This window comes from Papio anubis, chromosome 11, assembly GCF_008728515.1.
Source record: "Papio anubis isolate 15944 chromosome 11, Panubis1.0, whole genome shotgun sequence".
Taxonomy (NCBI): domain Eukaryota; kingdom Metazoa; phylum Chordata; class Mammalia; order Primates; family Cercopithecidae; genus Papio; species Papio anubis.
The window spans coordinates 45850088-45862623 of record NC_044986.1 but is presented as its reverse complement, the minus strand read 5'-3'; the positions used below and the strand labels follow the sequence as shown (position 1 = coordinate 45862623).

The following is a 12536-nucleotide window of genomic DNA, read 5'->3' as shown; positions in this document are numbered from 1 at the left end:
GGTGGATCACCTGAGGTCAGGAGTTCGAGACCAGCCTGACAAATATGGTGAAACCCCGTCTCTACTTAAAAAAAAAAAAAAAAAAATTAGCCAGGCGTAGAGGTGTGTGCCTATAGTCCCAGCTACTTGGGAGGCTGAGGCAGTAGAATCACTTGATCCCAGGAGGTAGAGGTTGCAGTGACCCGAGATTGCGCCACTGCACTCCAGCCTAGGTGACAAAGCGAGACTGTCTCAAAAAAAAAAAAAAGAGAGAGAGCGAGAACCCATACCCAGAACCCCTTTTATTAAGGCATTAAACCCACTCATGAGATCTCTTAAAGGCTCCACTCGTCAATACCATTACATTGGCAATTAAATTTCAACACAAATTTTGAAGGGGACAAACAAAGAATAGCAGATATCTTACCGACAAAGATAAGAAGAACAGCAGGTTTCTTGTTGTAAACCACGTAGGCTACATGACAGTGGCATGATATCATTTTAGAGCTAAAGAAAAAAAGGTCAACCTAACAATCTAAATTCAGGGAAAATATCTTTCAAAAATGAGGGGAATTGAAGACTATTTCAGAATAAAGGAAACTGAAAAATCAATTGCCAGAAAACTTGAAGAAGGAAAATGATATCATATTTGGATCTACACAAAGAAGTAAAGAACACCAGACATAGTAAGATTGTAAGTAAATATAAAATAAAATTTCTCTTATTTTTTAGCCATCTTAAACGTAATTGTATTAGTCAAGATTTTCCAGAGAAACAGACCCAGCTGCATGTGGATAGATGGAGAGATAGATATAACTTTGTTTTAAGGAATTGACTCACAAAATTGTGGAAATTTGGTAAGTCCAAAATCTGCTGGAAGACTAGAGGCTCAAGAAAGAGTGACAATTTTAGTCCAAAGGTAGAAGCTATAATCCCAGGAGAGCCAATGGTGTAGTTCTAGTCCAAGTTTGAAGGCCTGAGAACAAGGAGGGCTGATGACGTAAGTTCTAGTTCAAGGGCAGATCATTGTCCCAGCTTAAAAACAGTCAGGCAGAGAGTGAATTCTCCCTCACTACTAACCCTCCTTCCTTGATTCTATTCAAGACTCCAGTGAACTGGATGAGGTGCATCCACATTGAGGAGGTCAATCTGTTTTACTCAGTCTACCTATTCAAATGTTAATCTCTTCCAGAAACACCCCCAAAGACCATGCAGAATAATGTTTAATTAAACATCTGGACCCCCCATGGCCCAATCAAGTTGACACATAACATTGTTACAGGCAGTTTGCTGGCACAATTCCTTCTTGCTCAGGAGAAGTCAATCTTTGTTCTATTAAGGTCTTCATCCGATTGGATGAGGCAAGTCCACATTATGGTAGATAATCTGATTACTCAAAGTCCACTGACTTAAATGTTTATCTCATCCAAAAAACACCTTCAGAGAAACATCTAGAACAATGTTTGACCAAATATCTGGGCACTGTGGCCCAGTCAAGTTGACATGTAAAATTAGCCATCGCACTAATTGACTATATAAAATAATAACAATGTACCATAAAATTTGTAACATATGTAAAATTGAAATTTATAATTTAAAATTGGTAAATATGAAGTATGATAAGCAGTAGTACAAAGGATGAGAGGAAGGAAATGGAAGTATACTGTGGTAAGGTTTTTACACTATACTTGAGGTGGTATAAAATTATTTGTAGGTAGACTATGATTTGTTAAAGATGTATATTATAAATCCCAGGGTAACCACATCAAAACTAAAACAAAAAGGTGTAGCTGAACGCCAGGCATGGTAGCTCATGCCTATAATCCTAGCACTTTCGGAGGCCTAGGTGGGAAGATCAGTTGAATCCAGGAGTTTGAGACCAGCCTGGGCAACATAGTGGGACCCTGTTTCAATAAAAAATGCGAAAATTAGCCAGGCATGGTGGCGTGCACCTGTAGTCCCAGCTACTCAGGAGGCTGAGGTGGGAGGATCACCTGAGCTCCAGGAGGCTGAGGCTGCAGTGAGCTGAGATTGCATCACTGCACTCCAGCCTGGGTGACAGAGTGAGACCTCATCTCAAAAACAAAACACAACAAAACAAAAAACGTGTAGCCATTAGTGAAGATAAATGCTATCATAAAAAAAAAAAATACTTAATCCAAAAGAAAGAAAGGATGGGGGAAAGGGAACAAAGAACAGATGGAACAAACAGAAAATAGCAAAAAGATCGATTTAAATTTAACCATATCAATAATGCATTATGTGTAAATGGTCTTAATACTCCAATTTAAAGACAGAGATTGTCAGATTGGATAAAGAGAAAAACTATACTCAACTATGTGCTATAATGCAACTAATACTTCATATAAAGACGCAGGTTAAAAATTAAAACAATGGGAAAATATATACTATGCAACTACTTAATGCAACTACTTATCAAAAGAAAGCTGGAGTGGCTTTATTAATATCAGACAAGATAAACTTAAGAACAAGAAACATTATAAGAATTAAAGAAGGGCATTTTCTAATGATAAAGGGGTCACGTCAACAAGAAGCCACAGCTATTTTAATTGTAGATGCCACTGATAACAGCGCTTTAAATATATTAAACAAAAGCTAAAGATCTGAAAGTACATGTAGAAAACACTACAGTTATAGTTGGAGATTGTATTTGTAAATATGAAGTTAACGAAAATTAGGCAAAATTAATTTAATTTTCATTTATTTTGAATGAGTATTTCATTCGTGGTTTAAAATCAGAAGGATATAAAATCAGAAGGATATAATGTATAACTACATTGTCACACATTTCTTAGCCAGTTCTCATTGAAAACAACCACTGTTACCATTTTTAAAATATTGCCTAAAGATATTTTACGTATATGTAAAAAAATTTTATTCTTTTTCTTTTCTTTTCTTTTCTATTTTTGACAGAGTCTCACTCTGTTGCCCAGGCTGGAGTGCAGTGGCACGATCTCGACTCACTGCAACCTTCGCCTCACAGGTTCAAGCGATTCTTGTGTCTCGGCCTTCTGAGTAGCTGGGATTACAGGCACGTGCAACCACGCCTGGCTAATTTTTGTATTTTTAGTAGAGATGGGGGTTTCACCATGTTGGCCAGGCTGATCTTGAACTCATGACCTCAAGTGATCTGCCTGCCTCTGCTTCCCAAAGTTCTGGGATTACAGGTGTAAGCCACTGCACCCGGCCCTCTTGTTTTTCTTTTTTAAAATTCAAATGGTAGCACACTATTCACATTTCAGAACTCCATTTTATTTCACCACTTACTAATGTTTTGATTCCATTACTGGCACATATAACTCTAAGTAAGCGTTAGGGCTTGTCACTTTCTGCATAGCTCTGTGGATTCTTCTTTTGTATGCAATTGTGCATGCTATGGTTTGAAATTTTTAAACAGGTTTCAGTCCCCCAGGGAGAGTGTATTCATTTTTTTTTTTTAATTGAGATGTAATTCACACACCGTTAACATTCACCTTTTTAAAGTGTACACTCGTGGTTTTTTGCTATACTCAGAAAGTGGTTCAATCACCACCCCCTTCTTTTCCAAAACATTTTCATCACTGTATCCATTAGCAATCATTCTCCATTTCCCTTTCCCCTGTACTCTGAAACCAGTAATCTACTTTATGTCTCTACAGATTTGTTTTCTCTGGACATTTCATACAAATGGAGTCATACGATAATAGCCTTTTGTGTCTAGCTTCTTCACTTAGTATAATATTTTCAAGTTTCATCTGTGTTGAATGACTTCATTCCTTTTCGTGGCTAAATATTTCATTTTGTGACTATATCATATTTTGTTTGTATTAAAATTTTAAACATCCTTCTTAATAATATACATCCTTGTATAATTCAATCAACACAGGACCAGGTGGCACTATCTAGTATACATTACAATAGAAGCCCCTTTAGACTGTGAATTTGAAAAGGTCTACTTTCAATATACTACAATTTATACTTTTTATAGGGATATTTAGACATGAGTTGAGCACATTCAGGAGAATCAAGAAACCTTGCCACAGGCTTCTGGGAAAGATGGCAGTTTATGTCTAAGTTTCTGAAGCTTTTCTCAGAACTGGAAATGGCCAACAGACATTCAAAAAAACAAAATGCTCCCAACTAACTTGTTTTGAAACCAGGGAATGTTGCCAACCACATTCCACAAAATTCAAAGAATTTCTATTAGTTATGGTGCAACGAGCCCGGACTGAAGAGACAGGGAAATGAACTCCTGGAAACCCAGCTGGAACTCCTTCATTTAGAGAGAGACTGAGGAAGAGTGGGAGATGTGGCTATAAGAGTCCAGCTTATACTGGGTCGGGCACGGTGGCTCTCGCCTCTAATCGCAGCACTTTGGGAGGCCGAGGCGGGCAGATCACGAGGTCAAGAGATCGAGACCATCCTGGCCAACCAACATGGTAAAACCCCGTCTCTACTAAAAATACAAAAATTAGCTAGGCATAGTGGCGCACGCCTGTAGTCCCAGCTACTCAGGAGGCTGAGGCAGGAGAATCTCTTGAACTCAGAGGTGGAGCTTGCAGTGAGCCGAGATCGTGCCACTGCATTCCAGCCTGGGCAACAGAGTGAGAGTCTGTCTCAAAACAAAACAAAACTCAAACAAAAACAAACAAACAAACAAAAAGAGTACAGCTTATAGTAACAAAAAGTAAATGGAGTATTTTCTTTGATTCGTCTTCTCAGTAATTTAGGGCTTCACGTCAAGGAAAAGAAGGACTTTCCCAAACAGAACTATCAGTGCTCACTTTCCCACCAAGAGAAAGGGAAACTGTATCAAATGGTGGGTGTACCAAGAGCGACTATCAAACCAAAGAGCACTGGACATGGGAATCTACCTTCCTATGAGAGAGGGTGAAATACAGAAGTCAAATAATAAAGATTATTTCCTCATCCTCACCTGATCCCAGGCAGGCTGGCCTCAGCTCTCTCCAACGTTGTTTAGATTTCTTTTAGAACAGTTATGAGAAGACCATACATCATCAGCCCTCCAGCTGGATTTAAGAGGCGATTTTAAGTGGTGCCTAGGATTAATAAGAAGGCTCAGGAGAATACATGCACACTATTTAGGATAAATATTCCAGTCCTGTGTTTACCTCCATATTTCTAAATAATATGTCAATACTCTCTTTGTTTTTTAACTTTAGAGATTATACTGGCTTCCCATTTTGTTAGATGCTGTTTAGCAAACATATATATCTCCAGACCCCAAACTCTTATCCCTTTTTAATCCTCTGGAATAGTTACATCATTGTTTCTACTTAAATCCCTATTAAACATTTGTATTAATGGACTAAATTAATATTGCTCTCAGCTTGGCCAAGTAGTGTACTGATTGTTTCTTTTTCTTATTCAACTTTCTGTTTTTCCTGTACATAGTAATTGCCTGATTTATTTTCATTTGTTCATTTCCTTGTACCTTGCAGCCTTTGCTAATTTTTCTTCCTTCTTTCAGTATGATGTCCGACATGGTCAAATCTTGCAGGAATCTATCCATTCCATTTATTTTTCTGAAGACCATCCTGTGATCTTCAGTGATTACCCTCTAGGCCTGCTATCCAGCTGTCATCCTGGGACTTTCCTTTTCTTTTCTCCTGTGTTAGGTTTCCTATTTCCTGCCTACTGTATCTTCCTTCTTAGTTTAATCCCTATTTTCAGTGATGCTTATAATTTTGGAGCTTCCTGAGAAAAGGTGCAGGAGAAGTAAATTTTGGGGCGACTCTGCACGCCTGAAAATATGTTTGTTTTTTTTTTTTTTTGCCCATTCCTGTAATCCCAGCACTTTGGGAGGCCAAGGCGGGCAGATCACTTGAGGTCAGGAGTTCAAGACCAGCCTGGCCAACATGGCGAAACCCCATCTCTACTAAAACTACAAAAATTAGCCAGTGCTAATTATAGGCGAGCACTTGTAATCCCAGTTACTAGGAAGGCTGAGGCATGAGAATCGCTTGACCCTGGGAGGTGGAGGTTGCAGTGAGCCGAGATCACACCACTGCACTCTGGCCTGGGTGACAGAAAGACAGAAAGAGACTGTCTAAAAAAAAAAAAATTTTTTTTTATATTCTCATACCTATTTAAGAGTTCTTAGTTAGGTACTGACTTGCAAATGGCAGCTCATTTACTCATTTATCCTCAGAATTTAGAATACTTGTTCAATTTATCTTCTTTAAGTATATTTAGAAAATACTTAAATCGCAAATATTAGGTACCAGACACTGTTCTGAGCGCTTATAAATACAAATTCACCTCATCCTCATAACAACACTATGAGGTAGATACCATCATTAATGCCATTTTTCCCATGAGGAATTGACTGTATAAGGTAACATTGCTCATAGAGTATAGAGTCAGGTTTCCAACCTTCACCCTATGCTGCCACCTCTGATATAGCTGTTGTAAAGTCAAATACAATTTGGATTTCTGTCATTTCTATGGGACCTGTTTTTCTGTCTGGAAGCTTTTAGGATCTTCTTATTTTTGATGTTCTAAAACTTTTTGATAATGTGTCCTAGGGATCTTTTAATATTCATTTTGTGTAATTGTGGATCCTTTTAATTTACAGTTTTATGTCCTTGAATTCTGGGAATTAAGTGTGTGTATATAAAATAATTTCCCTCCCATTATTTTCTCTGTTCTTCTTCCTTTCTGGAAGTCGTCTTCTGGATTGATCCTGTTTTTTTCATCAGAGCTGCTGGCATTCATTACCACTCAGATGTTCCTACTTTAACATAGGCTTCATCAGAGGCTGGACTGATAATTTAATTGCAAAAAGCTTTCTCTTCTTGTTCTAAATTCCAGGAGGAAGTTTTGTTTATTATTATTAACAAGTCCTTGATTTCAAAGAAAAGTGAGGGATTTTCTTGAGTTTTATCTTCCAATTGCTCTATTGATTTTTAAAAAGTCATTGCAGTTGTATTTTTATTTCCAAGATCTCGTTCTCGTTCTCTGAATTTTTCTGTTTTTTTTTTTTTCCTTTTTTCTTTTTGAGACAGATTCTCACTCTGTTGCTAGGATGGAGTGCAGTGGCACGATTTCGGCTCACTGCAACCTCCGCCTCTCAGGTTCAAGCGATTCTCCTGCTTTAGCCTTCTGAGTAGCTGGGACTACAGGCACGCACCACCATGCCCAGCTAATTTTTGTATTTTTTAATAGAGACGTGGTTTCACCATGTTGGCCAGGATGGTCTCAATCTCTTGACCTCGTGATCCATCTGCCTCAGCCTCCCAAAGTGTTGGGATTTCACGCGTGAGCCACTGCGCCCGGCCGAATTTTTCTTTTATGTGGCTTCCTGTTGCTGTTTTATATACACAATATATTCTTATCATTCTGAGGGGAATAATTACAGTGTTTTAAATTTCAAGATTTCTTCTGCTTTTGCACTTTTTTTCCTCTTCAATTTCCTTTTTTCAGTTTGTTTGAATCTCTATTTTTATATTACTGTAAATGTCTGAAAATACTTGGTTGTCCATTCATATTGCGGAGCAAGAGATCCAAAATCCCAAGTCTCCGTTTTCCATTTTTCTCCCTTTTTTATAGTACTGGACAACTCCATTTTCTGTATCTTTTCAGGGTTAGGTGGAGTCAATGAACTTTCTTCTCATCAGTATCTCTCTGCAAGCATTGGTTTCACTTTCTACTGTTCTTATAGGTAGTTACTATCCTTCCACCTCTTTCCATCTTCATATTTTTGTGGGCTGCAAATGTCTCTAGCATTCATTAAAGGTGGAATTTATGTTTCTGTTCTCATTCTCTTTGTTGTCTGAAGGAGATTTCTGAGAGAAGTGTGTAGAAGTATCTTCATTTTGCCATTTTAAATGAAGGTCAACCACTGTTCTTGAAACACCTTTCTTTCTTGGCTTCTGTGACTCCACAGTCTTTGGGTCCTCCTCTGTATCCTGATGACTTCCCAAATTTACATTTCCATCTACTATTTCTCCGCAGAGTCTCCATGTTGTCTATTTTTTACATGCATCTCAAGCTTAACATGTCCAAAACTGAATTCTTGATTTTCAGCCCTAACTCTGTTCTTCCCCTAGTCTTTCACATCTCAGTAAACAGCAGCACTATCCACCTGGTTGTTCAAGCCAAAGGCCTAATATTTTTTTCTCCTTATTTTACAACCTTCTGTCGACCACATTTAATCCAATCCATTTAATCTAAGATTCTTATTCCAAAATATAACTTTAGTCTGTCTTAATCCAAACTGCTATAATTTCTTACTAGGATTCCTGACAAACCTTCCTAATTGGCCCTTGCTTCTCCTTTTTTCTTTCAACCCCATTCTTCAGACAGCAGTCCTAATAAACTTGAAGCATCGATCAGACCATGTCAGTCCTTTCCCTAAAGACCCTAGAAACTTCTCATGGCATTTCCAAGAACGTCTATGCTTGTACAACATTGGGAATGACCTGGTTTTTTCCAACCTCTTTGTCTCCTGCAGAGTGATTAGGGTGTAGAAGAACTGGAGTGTTTCTGACCTCAGGGCTTTGTATGTGCTGGTATTTTTACTTTGTTCATTGTATTTTTTTTTTTTTGAGACAGAGTCTTGCTCTGTCCCCCACACTAGAGTGCACTGATGTGGTCTTGGCTCACTGTGACTTCTGCCTCCCGGGTTCAAGCAATTCCCGTGCCTCAGCTTCCCGAGTAGCTGAAATTACAGGCATGCACCACCACATCCAGCTAATTTTTTGTATTTTTAGTAGAGGTGGGGTTTCTTCATGTTGGCCAGGTTGGTCTCGAACTTCTGACCTCAGGCGATCCGTCCGTCTCGGTCTCCCAAAGTGCTGGGATTACAGGCAAGAGCCACTGCACCTGGCTTAAATTTTATCTTAAATGGTACTTCTCAAGAGGTCTAGAGAATCACCCAAACAAAAGAGGTTCCCCAAAGTATTCTTTCTCATAGGACTCCCTTTTTCTTAAATGACTTTCCCCAATTCCCGTTGGATATTTCTTTGCTTACTTGTTTAAAGATTTTTCACACTAGAAGATGAAACTGCAAGCTAGTGCTAATATTTTTTTCTTTACATTTATCTCAATAAATATATTTTGAAAATTATTTTACTTATTTATTTAAGATGGGATCTTGCTCTGTCACCCAGGCTGGAGTTCAGTGGTGTGATCACAGCTCACTGTGGCCTCCAACTCGTGTGCTCAAGCAATCTTTTCACCTTCGCCTCCCGAGTAGCTGGGACCATAGGTGCACACCACCACACTTGGCTAATATTTTATTTTTAGAAGTGGTCTCAACTGTATTGCCCAAGCTCTTCTCGAACTCCTGTACTCAAGGGATCCTCCTGCCTCAGCCTCCCACAGTGCTGAGATTACAGGCATGTGCCACTGCATCCTGCCTTATTTTTTAAATTAAATGAATCATTTCTAAAGTAGAGAGCAATGAAACAAAACAAAACAAAAAATGGGATATATAAAATATTCTGCCACATCAAAGTAGAAGATTAGCATAGCATTCCCCAGACCAAAGGCTGAACATACTCCAGAAAAGACAGTTCAGTTTTAGGGAGCATTTGCTTAGCAATTTCAGGATACTTACATAAATTATGATTTCTTTGAATAAGAGGTAGAAGATGTTATGGTAAGACAACAGAATGAGAATAAAAAAGAAATGTAAGACTAAAATGTAAGGGAACAAGTAAGACCTCAACAGGCATTATAATTCCATAAGAAGCAATGAAGAGTGGAATCACCACTGCAGAGAATCAAGCCAGTTAAGTGAGATGAATATAAGAGGCTTTTTAAGAACACAGAGGAAATAGACAAGGAGACTAGAGAATTAGAAGGAATATAATAGACACAGGAGACAAATAATAATGGTGTAACATGTGGATAATTGGTGATCCTGAAAGGGAGAGAACAAATAAAACAAAGATATTTCTGAACAAAAGAATGATCCAGATATGCCTATAGCTAATGTATAGTTAATGAAAAAATGAACAACAGCTAGAATGGTCTTGATGACTTCCTTGCCTTTAAAGTTTTATGGAATTATTCATTTAAAATTTAAATATAAGTGAATAAAACCTCCTGAAGTGAGAGATCATGGTATGGAAGGGCTAGTGATAGTACTGAGCCTTGAAACTATTCGATTTAGAACAGAGTACATAAAACTATGATAAACATGGTATATTAGGCCACTCTTGTGTTGCCATAAAGAAATATCTGAGGCTGGGTAATTTATAAGAAAATAGGTTTAATTGGCTATGGTTCTGTGGGCTATCCAGGAAGCATGCTGCTGGTATCCGCTCTGCTTCTGGGGAAGCCTCAGGAAGCTTACAATTATGGCAGACGGTGAAGCAGGAGCGGGCACATCACATGGCGAGAGCAAGAGCAAGAGAGAGAGAGTTGTGTGGGGGAGGTGCCACAACTTTTCAGTGACCAAATCTCATGAGAATTCACTGTCATGAAGACAGTACCAAGCAATAAGGGATCTGTCCCCATGACCAAAATACCTCCCACCAGGCCCCACCTCCAACACTGGGGATTACAATTCAACATGAGATTTGGGTGGGGACAAATATTCAAACTATATCACATGGTTACTTAAAAGATTGCAAAAATCCTATTATTAAAAACTACAGGTCAATATCCCTGATGAACTTGAATGCAAAAATCTTCGATAAAATACTGGCAAACCGAATCCAGCAGCTCATCAAAAAGCTCATCCACTACAATCCAGCTGGCTTCATCCCTAGATGCAAGACTGGTTCAATATATAAAAATCACTAAACGTAATTCATCACATAAACAGAACTAAAGACAAAAACCACATGATTATCTCAATAGACACAGAAAAAGCCTTCAATAAAATTCAACATCCCTTCATGTTAAAAACTTTCAATAAACTAGGTATTGATGGAGCATACCTACAAATAAGAAGAGCCATTTATGACAAACCTACAGCCAATATCACACTGAATGGGAAAAAGCTGGAAGCATTCTCCTTGAAAACCAGCACAAGACAAGATATCCTCTCTCACCACCCCTATTCAGCATAGTATTGGAAGTTCTGGCCAGGACAATCAGACAAGAGAAAGAAATAAAGGGTATTCAAACAGGAAGAGAGGAAATCAAACTGTCTCTGTTTGCAGATGGCATAATCCTATATCTAGAAAACCCCATCATCTTAGCCCCAAAGCTTCTTAAGCTGATAATCAACATCAGCAACGTCTCAGCATACAAAATCAATGTGCAAAAATCACAAGCATTCCTATACACCAACAATAGACAAGCAGAGAGTCAAATCATGAATGAACTTCCATTCTCATTTGCTACAAAGAGAATAAAATACCTAGGAATACAGCTAACAAGGGAAGTAAAGGACTTCTTCAAGGAGAACTCAGACCACTGCTCAAGGAAATCAGAGTGGACAAGAACAAATGGAAAAACATTCCATGCTCACAGGTAGGAAGAATCAATATCATGAAAATGGCCATATTGCCCAAAGCAACTTATAGATTGAATGTTATTCCCATTGACGTTCTTCACAGAATTAGAAATAACTACTTTAAAATTTATATGGAACCAAAAAAGAGTGCATATAGTGAAGACAATCCTAAGAAAAAAGAACAAAGCTGGAGGCATCATGTTACCTACTTCAAACTATACTACAAGACTACAGTAACCAAAACAGCATGATACTGGTACCAAAACAGACATATAGATCAATGGAACAGAATAGAGAACTCAGAAATAAGACCGTACGTCTACAACTATCTGATCTTCAACAAACCTAACAAAAATAAGCAACGGGGAAAGGATTCCCTACTCAAATCAATGGTGCTGGGAGAACTGTCAAGTCATATGCAGAAAATTGAAACTGGGCCCCTTCCTTATACCTTATACGAAAAGTAACTCAAGACGGATTAAAGACTTAACTGTAAAATCCAAAACTATAAAAACCCTAGAAGACAATCTAGGCAATACCATTCAGCACATAAGCATGGGCAAAGATTTCATGGTGAAAATGTCAAAAGCAATTGCAATGAAAACAAAAATTGACAACTGGGATCTAACTAAACTGAAGCACTTCTGCACAGAAAAATAAACTATCATCAGAATGAACAGACAACCTATAGAATGGGAGAAAATTTGTGCAAGCTACCCTCTGACAAAGGTCTAAGAACCATAATCTACGAGGAACTTAAGCAAATTTACAAGAAAAAAACAACCCCATTAAAACGTGGGCAAAGGACATGAACAGACACTTCTCAAAAGAAGACATTTATGTGGCCAACAAACATATAAAAAAAGCTCAACATCACTGATCATTAGAGAAATGCAAATCAAAGCCACGATGAGATACCATCTCATACCAGTCAGAATAGAGATTATTAGAAAGTCAAGAAACAACAGATGCTGGTGAGGCTGTGGAGAAATAGGAATGCTTTTACACTGTTCATGGGTGTGTAAATTAGCTCAACCATTGTGGAAGACAGTGTGGTGATTTCTCGAAGACCTAGAATGAGAAATACCATTTGACACAGCAATTCCATTACTGGGTATATACT

At 38.2% G+C, this 12536-nt stretch overlaps 1 non-coding gene across 1 annotated transcript; it reads right to left on the bottom strand.

The window, feature by feature from the left end:
• Window positions 1–6688: 6688 nt before the first annotated feature.
• Window positions 6689–6768, bottom strand: LOC116269593. The gene has a single exon (XR_004177213.1). It is a non-coding gene; the product is annotated as a small nucleolar RNA SNORD74 (small nucleolar RNA).
• Between the last annotated feature and the right edge of the window lie 5768 nt (window positions 6769–12536).